Source organism: Neofelis nebulosa, chromosome 8, assembly GCF_028018385.1.
Source record: "Neofelis nebulosa isolate mNeoNeb1 chromosome 8, mNeoNeb1.pri, whole genome shotgun sequence".
NCBI lineage: Eukaryota > Metazoa > Chordata > Mammalia > Carnivora > Felidae > Neofelis > Neofelis nebulosa.
This window is the reverse complement of record NC_080789.1, coordinates 120,652,178-120,669,951: the sequence shown is the minus strand read 5'-3', so window position 1 is coordinate 120,669,951 and position 17,774 is coordinate 120,652,178. Positions and strand designations below refer to the sequence as shown.

At 38.2% G+C, this 17,774-nt stretch overlaps 1 long non-coding RNA gene across 1 annotated transcript; it reads right to left on the bottom strand.

The window, feature by feature from the left end:
* Nucleotides 1-1,710: 1,710 nt before the first annotated feature.
* On the bottom strand, nt 1,711-17,307 carry LOC131483498 (uncharacterized). The gene is made up of 3 exons (XR_009247723.1): nt 17,239-17,307; nt 15,788-15,950; nt 1,711-1,979 (listed from the first exon to the last, which is right to left on the bottom strand). It is a non-coding gene; the product is annotated as an uncharacterized LOC131483498 (long non-coding RNA).
* Between the last annotated feature and the right edge of the window lie 467 nt (nt 17,308-17,774).

The window sequence follows — 17,774 nt, the reverse complement described above, 5'->3', positions numbered from 1 at the left end:
GAGAGCAAACCCTGGGGACAGATTAGCTGAGTTCAAATCCCAGCTTCTGTATTAACTATAAGTGAGATCTTGGGCGAGTTTCTAGGCCAGTGAGTACTTCAGTTTATTCATCTGTAAAATGGGATAATAATAGTACCTGTACCTACTTCTCAGGGTAACTGTGAGGGATAAATGACTTAGCACAGTCTGGGTTTATAATAAATACACAGTAACTGTTAAGCATTGCTATTAACCATCATCACTGTCGCAAGGAGAGCTGGGGCCCTGCAGCAGCCTATAGATTTTTGTCTACGGTGGCACCTTTCTTGTCCTTATTGTACATGTTGCCTTTACATCCTCGGTTGCATGTCAGTTGTCATCTGCGTCTTTTCAGTCACCTAAAGGCTATCCTGCAGGTTGGAAAGCAGATAGAACTTAGGAAAAACCACCACCTAACTGCAGCACCAAGGTGCACCGGGAATGCACCCATCATTCCAGCTTCTGAGACAGAGTGTGGCTGACTGTCGGTCTGTGGAAGGACAGGGTAAAGAAACTCACATTCGTTGAGTGCTATCATGTGCCAGACAAGGTGCGGAGTTGTCACATGTTGATGAGAAAAAACTTGCCCAAGGCTGAGCCCAATTTAGAAGTTCGAAGTAACTTCACGTCCAATTGATTCCAAAATTTTATACTCTTTCCAGAGCATAATTCTGCCTCTGATAAAGTGCTAAGTAGCTGTGCATTTATCAACTATAAATGGGGAATGGCATGGTATTTACACTTGGAGTGGAGTCGGATGATCACATATTCACAGAACCTTTTTATAGTTCAGAGAGAGCTGGTGAGACTCTCCCTAAGGGAACACAGAATAATTGAGGTTGGAAACAGCTTAACCTCAAGTCATAAAAATCACTGACGGGGGAAACTAAGAGGAAACTGGTTACCCTTGGTGGGGAAGGGGTTGTGGGCTCCTGGTACGGGCTATGTGTTCAGTTGGTCGAAACAATATTTTCAGCCTAAAAAAATATTACCCCTTGAACACACTTTATTTTTATATCACTGTTGGTCTTTTAGAAAGCCTGGTAATAACAAGTATTTATTCGTTGATTAGAATAAAGTCTAAGCTCTTTAAAAAGCAAAATAATTTCTATCTCTTCCCCCGGCACGCCTCCTCGCCACATATGCGTGCATGCAACTCACACAACATACACACACGTCCAATGTCACAAGGACACACGACACTTCTTATCAATCAGTAAGTACCCCACAGCAGCCCAAACGGGTATGGAAATTCTATTCTTCTGTTTCCTTCTTTTCCACGGCGCTATGCATGTTCTATAAACAGCAGGAGAAGTAATTATGTAGGTGGGCATTCGTTACACGGTCAACTTTTGGAATAGAATATAGGAATGTGCTAAGGCGAGGAAATATTTGCTTGAACTAATGCCTGGAAACCGAATGTGGTATGCACTTCATAGTAATATAAACCGCACATCTGGATCATTTCTGTATACTGTACCTGAGTGGGTGGGGTAATATTTACATTCATTTTCCACTTCTAGGCTGTCCGTCCGGTGTCTCATCTGTGCATGCCAGGAAGTTCCGTGTGTGTGTGTGTGTGTGTGTGTGTTCTGCATTTCATATTCCAGCATCTGCCGTTCACTCCGAGTTGGAGCATTTACCATCGCAAAACTGTCACCAGGGTCTCTGAAACACACATTTACATTCCACAGGTCTAGTAAATGGGCTGCGTGGCTGCACGATGCCTTTTGTTCAAAAGAAATCCAAGTGGCAGCCCGGCACTTTCCATCTAACTGCACTTTAGGCTGTAACTGTGGCAGCTGGAACGTGAAGCTCAGAGGAATAGAATCCGCTGCCCCAGCAGGTAACATTCTGGGGTTGGTTCCTTTCATTGTTGTTTTTGCTGCTGTTTAAAATGTCCAGACCTTCTCGCTTGGCCAGACCTTTCTTTGCCAACGCAGCTTCCAAGCTGCCATCACCTAGAAGGGACGATTTGAACAGCAAACAGAAAAAAAATCAGTGTAGGTGAGACGATTTTGAGAGCTGGAAGTGAAGGGAATTTGGTCAAACAGCAGCAGGTGCAAACGGCAGCCGCTCCTGCTCAGTGGAAGGCTTCTCCACACCAAGGTAATGTTTTAAATCGGCTGCTTTTGTCAGCTTGTGCTTAGAAACTTCTTTCTTAATAATACTGCCAGACAACTTAAACGAAGGAGACTTTTAATGGTTTCGAAAACTTGCCCCTTTGTGTGAGTGTGACATTTTCTAAAATCCTCAAGGGTGTTGCTAAAATAATTAGTAATTAGGAAGATGGAGGCAATAGAACTTTCCTTCATTAATTAAGGACGGATAAAAGAAAAACTGAGTGTTTTCACTTCTTTTTGAGGATGACAGACTTTATTCCTGGTTGATTCACAGTTTCTCGTAATCCAGTTATATTCATATGAAGTTTCTTTTTTATTCCTCATATATATGGAAAGAAACGAAAAGAAAGAAGGGACAGGTCCTAAAACCACATCATCACTGGCCAAAGAGTTTTTGCATGCTTAATGTTTTGCCGTCTCTTTTAAAAATGAATGTATTTCTGAAATGATAATCTAATGACATGATTCCCTGCCAAGCATGATAAAGATCTCTGCTACCATTGTCACCTGGAGCATTTAAGTGAGCAAGGATATTGTTGAGTACGTGACCTGGAATTGAGAAATGTGGTAACCAAATCAAACTATTATTTTAGGGTACATATTCACAGAAAGCATGAAACCACCGCTTAAAATATAATAACAATTTTCTCCATTATACCAAGAACTACGTATTCAACCACTAAGCAACATTTATAATAGTTATTTTTTTTAATTACATTTTGAGCTATCACAAAGGTAATTTTTGACTCTGTGATTTTAAGGTAAAATAAAAAATGGTTTTAATATTCTCATTCTTATCACTGGAAGTTTTTATTTGATAGAACAAAATAAGTTCATACCACATTATAATTTTAATCCTGATCACTCTTCTGTTAAAAACTATTACAAATGAATATCCAGTAATACATTTTTGCACCATGTACTGCTTCAAAGATGCAAATTTCTGTCTGGAAAATTTTAATTTTTTTCCTAACTTGGTTTATTATTACTTTAGCCATGTCTATGAAATGCTTGTACGGTAACTATTTTATTGACCGAAATACTTCATTGAAGACACATATAGTGAACACTGAAGGACTTTGGAAGTATTGATGAAAGTTGCTGAATAGAGTGAATTTTGGCTGCTTAAAGGGAGATTTCTCTTTGATGTTATATATAATATGCGTTAAAGTCTAAAAAAAATTTCTTCTAAAAAAGGAATTTTACCCACCTCAACTTGAAAAGTATCCAGACATTTAATGGTTACATATCTGTGTCTAAGTAAGGTATGCCCAGGGAGGGAGTTTTTATACAAACAATCCAAGACTAGATGCTATTCCAAAGATTTTTCAAAATATCTTCTTTTGGTAACCTGTGAGGATATCTTTTAATAAACTTAGTGTATGAAAATAGTTTTTTTTTTGATAATCTATTTGTTTTGGGGGTTACTTAAAAGTCACTTGAAAGCAAGGGTGATTATTGAGTTGCAAGGTCAGTATAGATAATGCATCTTTTTGTAAAAAACAAACGAACGAGCAAACAAACAAAACACTGGGAGTAGATTATAAAATAACAAGGTGGTGTTTCCTGTGCATCACTCTGAGAGGATTCAGGCTGTTCCAAAGGAGAGTTCTACCACAAGACTTTTGAAATTGGCAACAGGACTACATCATTTTGAAAGACAACATTCATCAGAATATGTCTTTTATTTCATTAACATTTTAAATATTGTTTTAAGTAGGCTTCATGCCCAGTGTGGAGCCCAGTTCAGGGCTTGAACTCACAACCCTGAGATCAAGACCTGAGTTGAAGTCAAGAGTCAGATGCTTAACTGACTGGTCATTCAGGCACCCCTTATATATTTATTTTTTACTCAGAATTCTTTTTTTCATAGCCACACATCATATCACATAGTACCAATAGAAACCTTTCATTGTTGGAGAACAGGACTAAGACTCTATAGTATAGCTGTGTATTGTGTTAGGCTTTTACTTAAAGTGGTTGTCATTATGATCAAGAAACCCAAACAACAGTCTCGCCATCTAAGGTTTGTATTGAGTTTGTGTAGGTTCTAGCCCATCACATTAAGATCTCAGTGTTAGTTCTTTAGAATGCTTATTTCCTTGGGTCCACAGGGTTTAATTTAGTCTGTGTAGTTTCTCACGTATCTGACTCTCATTCCCTACCCACCCCCCTTGTGTAATTTGTTTATTAGAGAAGTATATTCTGGTACATTTCATTTATTTTTTGACGTTTGTCTCTTTAGTTGATTTCCTAAATTAATGCAGTGACATTCACTTCACCACTTTTCCATGTTGCCCCCCTCTTAAAATTTATCAACTGCACTTTTGTTTCCATACTAAAAAGGTTAATAGTGGTTATTTTTTTGGTTAACACAGTTCAGTCTTCCATGGTTTCTCTACAGGTTAATTCTGTAAGTTGAAAATCAATAAAGACTGTAACTAATGAGACCTCATATTTTTATTGCTAAGCCAAAGAAGTGTGCTATAACCATTTATCTTGTAGTCTGTCCTTCCTCAGTGCTTCAGATTCTCCCAAGGATGGTATAGATATGACCACATTCCCAGAACTCCCTTTTCTTCCTGGTGCTTCTGTCTGTATCCCTCAATCCTTCTGCCCTACTCTTTCCTGACTGATTTGTACAACACTTGGACAGGTCTCTCTTAGATTATTTCTTTTTTTTAATGCTTATTTATTTATTTATTTATTTGAGAGAGAGAGATTGAGAGAGAGAGAGAGCATGAGCAGGGGAGGAGCAGAGGGGGAAGGAGACACAGAATCCAAAACAGGCTCCACACCATCAGTGCAGAACCCCATGCAGGGCTTGAACTCATGAACCGTGAGATCATGACCTGAGCTGATGTTGGGAGCTTAACCGACCGAGCCACCCAGGTGCCCCTCTCAGATTCCTTCTCCATTTGCCTGAAACAAATCTTCCTAAGGAAAGCAAGGTTGAAAATAAATTTTCTGAGTTTTTACATGTCCAACAACTATCTGGACTCTCTCTTCACATCTCAGTGATAGTTGGGACACGCATTGATTTTTAGACAGAAAATAATTTCCCCTCATAACTTTAAAGGCCTTTCTCCATTACCTTTTGGGATCTAGAAGTGTTGAGGAGAAGTCCCATGTTGTTAACACGTTCACACATTCCTTTGTAGGTGACTTTTTCTCTCGCTCTTGAAGTTTTGTGGATATTCATCTCATCCTTGATGTTCTGAAATTTCACTGATGTATCTTAAAGTGTGAGCCTTTCCCATTTATCTTGACTGAATACTTTGATGGGCTCTTTCAATTTAAAGAATCAATGGGCTTCAGTCTTGTGAATTCTTTTTGTTAATTCTTTGATAATTTCTTCTTCTGTATTCGCTCTGATTTTCTCACTACAGTGTTCCTCGGAGTTGGCTTTCAAACCTACTACATCAGTTTTCTGATCCTATCTTTTCTTTATTTTTTTAGCCATCTTTTTATGTTATCTAGATTTTCTTGACCTTGTCTTCCAACTCTTCTGTCTAATTTTGATCATCCACGTATTTTTAATTTCCAAGAAACTTTTCTTACTCTGATTATTTTGAGACCAAAATACATGGTATTATATTCTGTCTATAAGCAATATATCTTTGTGCTTTCTTTGCCTCTAGTTCACAGTACCATATACTCATGTTTAAAGATGCAGCCACATCCCTGTAATATTGGTATGCTTTCCGTTCTGAGTCAATGGTCTAAATTGTACCTTAGAACCAAAGACACTGGTAATCAATAAGCTTTAGGATAGCAGCATTCATATCTAATTCTCACCCATGAAGAACTGTCTTCATGATGACAACCCAACAAATGAAAGGTGAATGTTGCCGTTATGTGTTGATATGTGCCAACAGTTTTATTCAGGATGAGACTATAAGTCAACAGTTGAGAATGTGGCCTTTCTTGCTGAGTGTTCTGTATTCTTCTGAATTCTGTTTCAGGTATATTTCCTCAAAATCATTTGGTCCTGATTTTATGTATTTATTTATTTTGTATTTATTTATGTGTTATGTATGTATTATTTTAGTTGGCCTCTTAACTGTTGTTCTAAATTTTTAAAAAGCATTTTTTTAGGAAGTGCACATGAACATTGACCACTAGCTTAGTTTGCAAATATAGTTTCCATATATTATATGTTTGTAAGGTGATGATGTCTGAGCTCTAACAAGCTCTTCTTATATGCCCAACACACTTCTGAGCACCTTATGAATGTACTGTCTTGTATAATCCTCACGGCAATCCTATGATGTAATACTATCCCTATTTTACATGAGAAAACTCACACAGGGAGTTTCAGTTATTTTCCCAACATCATGCAGACAGGAAAAGGTGGAACCAGAATTCTACTTCTGGAAGTTTGGACTCCCGAACTGGCACACTTCACTTGCTACAACACCTTTTTATAAAGAAAAACAATTTGTCTATCCAAAAAGTTAATATAATTAAAACCTTGTGATTGGACAGTCTGGTCCCTAAAAAAAAAAACAAAAAAAACAACTGGTGATATTCTGTAGTTCAGAGCGTGCTCTTCTGGTTTCAGCCTCTTTATTTGTTGCCCCAGATTTCTGTTTCTTAGACAAAAGAAAAGGGAAGCGAACAGATTTCAGTGAATAAATGTATCACAATACTGTAAATATTTTTGTCATGTTTAGAAATTAAAGGATACGTTGAAAATAGGACCTTGCTGTTCCAATATGTACACTCACTCCTACAGACTTGAGCATGCCTGTGCACACACACACACACACACACACACACAATTCTCTGCATATAATTCGAGAAAGGCTCTTCCATTACACCTGACCTGGTGGTCCAAGTACAAGCCTGTAGGCCAAAAATCACTCAAGTCTAATTCTTTTCTAACACAGGCTCCCTCTGTGGCCTTGAGCAAGGCCATTATCCTTCTTGACTGAGTTTCATTAACCATTAAAGAATAATAATACGTGGTTTATGGGGGACGTAGTGGTGAGGATTGATGACTTAATGTCTGTCCAGTGCTTTCAAGAGCACACGTACTGCGTGCACACTCTGACTTCAGCACAGTGGGGTCTCTATTTATCTTCAGTTGCTGTGGAAGGTAAAAACTTACTCTCTCACAATATCACCCATGTACCTAGACCAGGGAAACTCCGCAATAAACCCCTGACTGCATGCTCTGAGCTATTCTTTATGCACAAATGTAATCTCACATGCACCTGATTGCCATCCCAGGTGTTGATTGAGATTGTCTGTGGATACCTGGAACTCAGTTGTTCCTGTCTATAAGTGGAAAATATTAATAACTGGAGCACAAAAAGTATGTTTTCTCTCTAGGAGGCTCAGATTCTTTCCGGATGCTACTGACGAGCGCAGGGACATTAGGCCCTTGCACAGTGACGTAGTATGGAAGGTGATTGTGCCTATGGGTAGGCGGTGCCTGTGAGAGGTACACTCACTATACTGCTTTTCCTTGTAACAAACTGATGATACCAGGGAATAGTCAATACCCACTGGTGGGGCCTTCACTTTTGTCTAGTATTTTCCAGAAGCAGCAGTGGGTTTGTACAGATCGTGTACATTCCTGTATCTGACTGCCCTTTGTGACCAATCCATTCCTTTTTGAGGAGAGCTAAGGTCAAGGGCATAGTATTTCTTCAACATAAAAGTGGTAGATTATGCTTACAGCTATTAAGTTCATAGTTTTGGCTCCTCGTTGACACCAGGTATTCCAGAGTCACGCATACACATCTGTATAGGCCAATAAGTTTCTCTCCATCCTATTACTAAAAGTCACATGGCTTACCCTGGACATTTGTTTTACAAAGAAAAACAAAACATATTTCTTTATCCATTCATCAGTTGATGGACATTTAGGTTCTTTCCGTAATTTGACTATTGTTGAACTATCAACATTGGGGTACAAGTGCCCCTATGCCTCAGCACTCCTGTATCCCTTAAGAAGATGTGGTTTATATATACAATGGAATACTACTTGTCAATGAGAAAGAATGAAATCTGGCCATTTGTAGCAACGTGGCTGGAACTGGAGAGTATTTTGCTAAGTGAAATAAGTCAGGCAGAGGTATGTTTTCACTCATATGTGGATACCATATGTTTCACTCATATGTGGATCCTGAGAAACTTAACAGAAGACCATGGGGGAGGGGAGGGGAGGAAAGTTATAGAGAGGGAAGGAGACAAACTATAAGAGACTCTTAAATACTGAGAACAAACTGAGGGCTGAAGGGGGGTGGGGGAGAGGGGAAAGTGGGTGATGGGCATTGAGGGGGGCACTTGTTGGGATGAGCACTGGGTGTTGTATGGAAACCAATTTGACAGTAAATTATATTTAAAAAACATACTTAATGCTGCTTACCAGTATTTAATGGGACATTTCCTCCAACTACATATGGTCTAAGCTAGGTATGAGTATTGAAAATTAACATTTACTTCTAGAGTTCTCCTTCTTTTCCTTATTAATTTTATGTATATTTGTCTTGTACCTAGTAATAGATGAGAAATAAGAAATATAAGTAACGGGTATTCTCATATTTCTCATATTGCCTACCTGATTCTGTTAAAAATCAATGTGTTGGGGAGCCTGGGTGGCTCAGTCGGTTAAGCTTCCGACTTCAGCTCAGGTCATGATCTCACAGTTTGTGAGTTCAAGCCCTGCATTGGACTCTGTGCTGATAGCTTAGAGCCTGAGCCTGCTTCAGATTCTGTGTCTCCCTCTCTCTCTCTCTCTCTCTCTCTCTCTCTCTGTCCCTCCCCTACTCATGCTCTATCTCTCTTCTTCAAAAATAAATAAATATTAAAAAAAATTTAAAAAAATCAATGTGTTGGAAAAGGAGTATGAAAGCACCTCTTTAAATTAATCTGGGGTTTTCTCTGAACTAATCTCTGTATTTTCAGTTACTTTGACATAGTCCACTTAGCCTGGAGAGGTCAATAACTCACAAATCTGATCAAAAATTAAATGCATGTGCATCAGAAAATCCTGGACCACTAAGGAAAAAGAATTCACAGTCTTAGAATTTTATAGAATAAAAACTTAAAGGCCATCTAATTTATCTCTCTCTTTTGATATATATGGAAAAAGTCTAGTTACTTCTTTTGATCAAGACTAAAGGTATGCAGTTTTGAGCCAATGTCTTCTAACTTGGTGCTTTTTATCCTTTCATATATCTTTTTTTTTTTAAACATGTATTCTGGGGCGCCTGGGTGGCTCAGTTGGTTAAGTATCCGACTTCAGCTCAGGTCATGATTTCACGGCTTGTGAGTTCGAGCCCCGTGTCAGGCTCTATGCTGACAGCTTAGAGCCTGGAGCCTGCTTCATGTTCTATGTCTCCCTCTCTCTCTGCCCCTTCCCCGCTCACGCTGTCTCTCTCTGTGTCTCAAAAATAAAAGAAAACATTAAAAATTAAAAAAAAAATAAAACATCTATTCATTTTTGAGAGACAGTAAGTGGGGGAGGGGCAGAGAGAGAGGGAAACACAGAATCTGAAGCAGGCTCCAGTCTCTGAGCTGTCAGCACAGAACCTGAGGCGGGGCTGGAACTCATGGACCATGAGATCATGACCTGAGCTGAAGTTGGACACAACCGACTGAGCCACCCAGGCACCCCATTCCTTTCACATATCTTAAGCAGAAAGGCACAAACTGCTAGAACACCTTCAGGTTTCCCTTCAAATGTTCACTTCCTTGACATGGGCTCCTATGACCTCTGATACACAGCACAGCATTCCTTGTATTGTGCTACCTACACTCTTATTGCTCTGTTGTTGCTTGCTGATTCCAAGTTCAAGATGACTGGGCATTGAGTAGTGTGGTCACAAATCACTGGCTGTGCTGGTTCTTTGTCACATTTTATCTATGTAACTAAATGACAATCAGGGCTCCTTTAATGCTGAAAAGTTGCAAATGTGTCTGGTGTTATGTTTCTAACACAGTGCTGCTTTTGGTTGCTTATCTTAATGGGCCTGATACAGGAATAGATTTCTTAGCTCAGTAAAGTTTTAAAAAATCATGAGATGTTTTTCTGTTTCTCCTTTAACTAGACTGAAAGCTAAAGTAAGACACTTTATTTGTACAAATATTTTTTCTAAAGTTTGTGTTATTCAGTACCTTCCAAAATTGACATCTGTGTGCCAATGAAAAGTTCCCTCTATAAAGAGCTTAAGAGATTGTATGTGATCACAAATGAGGGATTTTGCCAACCTTATGAGAATATTTTACTGCCTGAACTACTTAAACTTTCATTCCCATGCTTGGATTTTCACTTTGCTGTGTAGTTGTTTCCAACTTTACGTTTTCAAGTATAATGAGCTTCCTTATCTTCAAAATACTATATTATTGGATTGTTTACAATGATCAGGACCATTTGAAAACTAATCAGAATGAGTATCAGTGAACAAGTATGTGCTTACTTTTTTATTTGGGGATATTATCAACATTCTCCCAAGCAAACAAATCATATCCATATATCATTACATGCTGTATATGTTCTAAACAATAGTTTCATTGGTCTTGCCCATTTAGGAGCAAACTATCATTAGCCTCTACCTGTCTGGCTGCCTAGAAGGCTACTTACCTCTTTTATAATCACATCATACCAACCTCTTAACTCATGGCCAGATAAGGGCAGGATAAGTGTCTGGGAATTTGAAAATCTAGACAAAAGAAAAACCTTTTTCTTAATGATGCTGTTGTGCCAGGTTAACTATTATGGCTTCTTGAGTTAATGATCTCTAGGGTCTTAAATTAAGTCAAAAACTCTACCTCTGTGGTTTTGTCCCCTTTCTGCAAGGGGAAAAAAATCTCAGATGGGTTCAGATTAGTTTTATTTTCCATGTTTCCAACATGTACAATGACATTACCGAAATAAACTAGAGAACACCACAAATAGGTGAAGAATCCTCTCATATACAAGAAACATCAGTCGAATATAATCTGTCAAGGGTACAGATTCTTTTTGTTGTTATGTTTTATAACAATTCATGCTTATAAATACAGTACACAAGCTAGACTTTCAAGGAAATTCAGCTTTAAACAATCATTTATTCAGACTACAGAATGTCATATCTACATCTGACAGCTTATCATATGTATTATGAATATATATATATATATATATATATATATTATACTGGTATTTTGATCATTTGTATATTCATTATTTTTAAATTCATAAACTTAAGAAGTTACATTTGAATATAAATTAAACATAGCCAATATTTTAATACTTGATCCTGGGGATTAGGTTGTCTTCCTGAAAATGTAATTGGTACCATGACTATGCTGACCACCCCACCCACCCCCCAAAAACTCATTGACCATCTACTATGTATCTGTCATTGTGCTACATATTAAAAAGTTAAAAAAAAGTTAAGTAAAACATGGTCCTTGTCCTTGAGGAAGATTTTGCAATGGGTGGGATATCCAGATTATCTGGATATCTAAATATAATTTTCCTAATGCTTTATATACAAATTTGTGCATGGAAGAGGCAGAGCAGGGGGCACCTGGGTGGCTCAGTTGGTTAAGCATCCGACTTCAGCTCAGGTCATGATCTCCCAGTTCGTGAGTTTGAGCCCCACATAGGACTGTGTGCTGACAGCTCAGAGCCTGGAGCCTGTTTCAGATTATGTGTCTCCCTCTCTCTCTGCTCCTCCCTGGTTCTCCCTATCTCTCTATCAAAAATAAATAAACATTAAAAAAAATTTTTAAAAGAAGAAAAAGCAGAGCAGGTTATTTTCCCCAAGTAATGAAAGTTTACCAGATTGAGGGGCAAGGGAGGAAACATTCCTCGTTGTGTTTAGGAAATGACAAAGTAGAGCAGATGGAGTAAAAAAAAAAAGCTGGTGAAAAAAGAGGAAGTGGGGAGAGGTCTGTTAGTAATGATTTGAAAAGAGAAAAAGGTTTTCATTTTTTCATTCCTTCAACAATTATTTATTGGGCCCCTACTATGTGTCAGGTGTTGTTCTAGGCTCTGAGCAAGTTGAAGCAAGTACTAGGCTCTAATCAACCATGGTTATGAAGGCTGTGGCTCGATGGGGTTTACCCATTCATGTGGGTTCTAGAACAAAAATTAAACAAGGAAAAGTGATACCAAGTAACGGGCAGCAAGGCAGGAGCAGGTTCTGGGATTTGAGAAAGTTGAAAGGCCTGTTTGTGATGGTGCATGTGGTCCAGCTATGAAGAATTCAAAAGACGATGTCAGATAGGAAATTAAAAGTGTGGGTCTGCAGATTAAGTCAAGGCGGAGGCTACCAAGAACAAGTAGGTCACCAGTTATAAATGCTATTTAAAGCCATGGGACTGGACGAAATCACAGGGTATAGAAAAGAGAATTGGCCCATGTCTAAGAAGCCTGGGGCACTGCAACATTCAAGGGTCAAAGTGGGAGCAGAGAGAGGGGCAAAATATTAAGGTACAAATATATCAACTTAGAACTTTCCTTTAGAACTCCAGGCCAGAGTATTCTCAACATTGCCTACCAACAGAAACAAATATATTCATGCCCCTTCTGTAGTTGCAAACAAAATACACCAAGTATGAATTTTTTTAAAGTTTTATATTTAAAATAATGCAAGTCTGGTAATCTAACCCATACCATACTATTTATTTAATATAACATGGCATTTAACTGAATTATCATCAAAATTAAAATGTTTCCTACCATGTTTAATGGGAGCTTCAGGTATCCACAAAACCCTATCACGTTTCACTGGGGGTAACTCTTCTGACTCCAGTTGAAGAAAGTCTCAGAAATGGGAACTATTTGGAAGCATTCAACATCCTTCTGTTCTTATTTGTAATTTAATATTTGCATCACATAGCTATTTTTTATAGTTTGTTAGTGTTTGTTTGACTATCCTTCATATATCCCTGAGAAGGGAGTTTTCTGGTTTTGATTAAGAACTTCTTTCTCAGGAGGTGAGGACTAATTTGTTACTTCGATTTCTAACACAACATAATGTGAATTTTTTATGATGAAACTTCTATTTACATTCTTAGAGATTCATGAAGAAGCATCTTGAATATTTAAAGATAATACACTAGGAGAACCTCAAATCTATTCTATTTGTGCCCTTTTATTTTTTGTGTGTGCCCTGTTTATTAAAGTTATTTCACAAGGATTTTTAAGTAGCTATAACCAGAAGAATCGTCAACAAATAATAATGGGAAAGTACCTAATAGATATTCAGAGAACACCCTCCCAGGAGACCAAAGCAAAAAAAACACTAGAGTTTTAAAAATTATATCTATCATGGGGTTCCTGGGTGGCTGAGTCGGTTAAGCGTCTGACTTCGGCTCAGGTCATGGTCTCACTGTTTGTAAGTTCGAGCCCCGCGTTGGGCTCTGCTGACAGCTCGGAGCTCGGAACGTGCTTCAGATTCTGTGTCTCTCTCTCTCTGCCCTTCCCCCCTCTCAAAAATAAACATTAAAAAAATTAAAAACATATATATCTTTTGATTTGACAGTAAATTAAAGGAATTCCCCTGGGGGGGGGGGAGGCAGAAAAAAAAATAAGAAAGCTTCAATGCAAAGGAATAATTGAAAATTAGAACCATCATTTGGATAGTGGTCTTTGTGAATTCCTTGTGGTCTAGGGAATTTTAATAGATACGTTCAGGGGAAAAGTGACTCCTGATGCCAAGAAGAGTGGCCATCATATGAGAACCGTCTGCAGGCAGCAAAGGTAATATCTTTAGAGAATAACACAAGGAAGAATGCCTGCCCTGTAGAGGGACACCTTAGAGAAAGCTCTAGACTCAACCTCAGCTCTGCGTAGAGAAGAATAAAAGAAAAGAATATCCTGAGCATGTCTAACCTCACGTCTTCACTCACATAGTCTTGGGGCTTAAAGTCATGTTATTGTAGAATGGGGGGAAAACCCAAAAGCCCCCTGTCCCCCCAAAAAGCCAAAATAGTACTTAATCATCCTAGATTGTCAGTGTCTCTGGCTGCCTGGTGGCAGAAGATTACAGTCCTCTCAGTAAGAATGTGCTTTATAACCAGGCCTCTGAGAAGTACCACAGATAAAAGTCCAAAACGTGAGCTCACAATAAAAATTCACTATGTTGGGAAACAAGTGCCCATGACAAAGAGCCAGCAAGGGAAAAAAATCACAGAACGAGGTCTACCTAAATTGCCAATATTAGAATTATTAGATTCAGAATAGTAAATAATTTTTTAAAAAAGATGCTAACAGCAGCAGCTTCTAATATTTGAACAATAGATTTTCTAAAGACGGAAATTGTAATAACTAAAGGTACAAACTCAGTGGATCTGTTAAATGGCAATGTAGATACAATGAAGAAAGAACTGGTAAACTTTGGCAAGACAGACTTTTAAATTCCTAATAATACAGCACTGAGAAATAAAGTGATGGAAAACACAAGAGAGGTTAAAAGATATAAACAGGAGAGTGAGAGGATCCAACCTAAGTCTCATTGGATGTCCAGAAGGAAACCATGTGGACACTGGGAGAGGCATTATTTGAAAAGATAATGGCTGAGAAGATTCCAGAATTGATAAAAGGACATTCATATCTGAAGTCAGGAAGCCTAGTGATTTCCAAGATTCACTGAAAAAAAAATTTAAACAAAAAACCCCCACACCTAGACATATAATGATAATAAATAAGTATTCAATTTTTATGTCTGTATATATTTTTTAATTTTTATTTGAGAGAGAGAGCAGAGGAGGGGGGAAAGGGAGAGAGAGAGAGAGAGAGAGAGAGAGAGAGAGAGAGAGAGAGAATGAGAGACAGACAGACAGAGAGGGAGAATCTTAAGCAGGCTCCATGCTTAGCACACAGCTCAACACAGGGCTCAATCCCATGACGCTTGGGATCATGACCTGAGCTGAAATCACGAGTCGGACACTCAACCAACTGAGCCACCCAGGTGCCCCTCAATTTTTATGTCTATATGGTGGGTTATGATCAAACAGCATTTAATAGATTGGTATATAACACTTCATCAATTTTGACTTGAACTCTGTAGACATGTTTATGGATGATACATTAATATGTAAATTAGCTACCAATTCTTGTTATAATTGGGCCAAATACATTTCAGAAGTATGTGCTTTATAGCCACATCTTGCGTCTTTAACCAACCAGAAATACAATAGTTAAAACTCTCAGTGTGAAGTTTAACAGCTATTACCTGTTTTCCCATGACGGGAGAAGGAGTAATATCTGTGCTAAATTGTTCAAGTTTTGCTGAAAATGTTCAACTCACTTCCAGTTGTATCTTATCAGTTTTGAGAAAGGTTGAAGAAAAAGAATAGCTATTCGGAGAATAATATTCAAATAGGCATCAGAAAATAGAATTCTAGGAGATCATTGTTTGATATTTAGAGCATATGCAATAGTCCCTTCCCCTTATCTATGAGGGATATAGTCCAAGACCCCCAGTGGATACTTGAAACGACATATAGTACCAAACCTTGTATATACTATGTTTTTTCCTATACATATACCTCTATGATAAATTTAATTTATAAATTAGTCACAGTAGGACATTAACAACAATAACCAATAATAAATAGAACAGTTAAAACAAGAGACTGTAATAACAGTTATGCGAATGTGGTCTCTTTTTCAAAATATCTTACCGTATTGTCCTCACCCTTGTTCTTTTGATAATGCGAGATGATAAAATGCCTCCGTGATGAGATGAAGTGACATGAATGGTGTGGACTTGGTAATGTAGTGTCAGACTACTACTGACTTTCTGGCAATATGTCAGAAGGAAGATCATCTGCTTCTGGACCGCAGCTGACCACGGATAACTGAAACCACAGAAAGCGAAACCACAGGAAAGGGAGAACTACAATATACGTACTACTTACGGGACTCAACAAGTATTCGTGTTGCTTAGTTGACGTGTAGTCTTGCTACTATTTTTAAGGATATCTCTGTAATCATTTCCTAAATAGTCAAGAAAGTAAATACTATATATACTAAAAAAAATCATTGTATATATTAGTATGCCTACTAACTAGTATGTCTGCTAGTATGCCTAGTGAATTCTCCAATTAAGGGGAACATTGTGCCATCGTCAAGGGAATTAGAACTTGACCTAGGTGATAATCCTCAATTACTGGAGATAATATAAAACTTGTTTCTTTTCTAGGGGTGCCTGGGTGGCTCAGTCAGTTAAGCGTCTGACTTCGGCTCAGGTCATGATCTCATAGTTTGTGAGTTCGAGCCCCGCATTGGGCTCTGTGCTGACAGCTCAGAGCCTGGAGCCTATTGCCGATTCTGTGTCTCCCTCTCTCTCTCTCTGCCCCTCCCTGGCTTGCACTGTCTCTCTCAAAAATAAATAAAACATAAAAAAAAAAAAACCACTTCTTTCTTTTCCAGCTATCTATCTAAACAGCTAGAAAATTTAAAAACCATGCAGGTAACTATATAATCCTCTTCTCTATGACTAAGTCAGGTGTGGACAAAAAACGCAAGTTTGTTTGCAAAGGCTTCATTGGGGGAAAAGTAATAGTTTGAGAAGTCCCTCTGCACCCACTGGTTCATTTACACATTTAAAACTTTATCCAGCTACACTTAATACACCTAAGATTGGCTCTTCTGGGGCTAGCTTTCCTCCTGCCACTTACACACAGATATTCTTTGCTCAGTGAGCTCAGACAAGAGGGTTAGTATTTTAAAATCTGTCTTTAAACCTTAATATGTAATTAAGTAGATACCAAAATCAAGGATTTCTGATTTTGAAGCATGTTTTAGGAAGTCTCATTTCTGTTACCTCGATCTTAGAATGCCAAATGGTGAATGAAAACTCAAGTCCAGCCCGGTGTGGACTTACGTAAGATGAAGAATATATTTACACCGTGCTGAACACTTAACTAAATGCCATCAGTTACCAGATGACAATAAATATGAACTATAACTGCAACAATGACCCTGAAAAGGCATTATCACCCATCATTGTCAGAAAGTAGGAGAGAAATATGGCGGGTTTTAAGGAAGGAATGGGGAGTATGGCACCAAGGGAGAGAAGAGAGGTGAGGAAAATATATTTGGAAAATGACAAAAATAATAGAATATCACTGTTTATTATTTCACCATCTTTTAAGTCAGTATACAGAATCCTTGATTATGCAGTACTTCCTCAACATTTTTTAATGGATGTTACTGAAAAACAGAAAGGGAAAATGTTTATCATGTCTTAATAATAAAAACCCAGTTCCAGAGGAGAGAAATCTTAGAAAGCACAAATTTAGTGCAGACATTTTAAATGGAAGCTTTATTGGTCAATCAGGAAAGAAGAAATGAATATTGTTCTTTCCTAAATTTATTTTGAAGGTAAACATAAAAATAATCACATGATCAGTTGGGTGCTACTCTTTAGAAGCTTAAACTCAGGTTCTCAATTATGTTCTGCCTTTATAGGATCCATGGAGGGGATGCCTGACAAATGCGGTCAAATAGCTTCAAGGGCCATTATGTCAATGACAAGGGTCACTATTGAGCAGCCACAGAAGCTCTAGGCCACTTTGCCTCAGAAGCCCAAAGTATGCTGAGAACATGGATAACCTGGCAAGACTTGGGGGACTGTTGAGTGGGGAGTGAGTGGCACAATCAAATTTACACTACCGAGG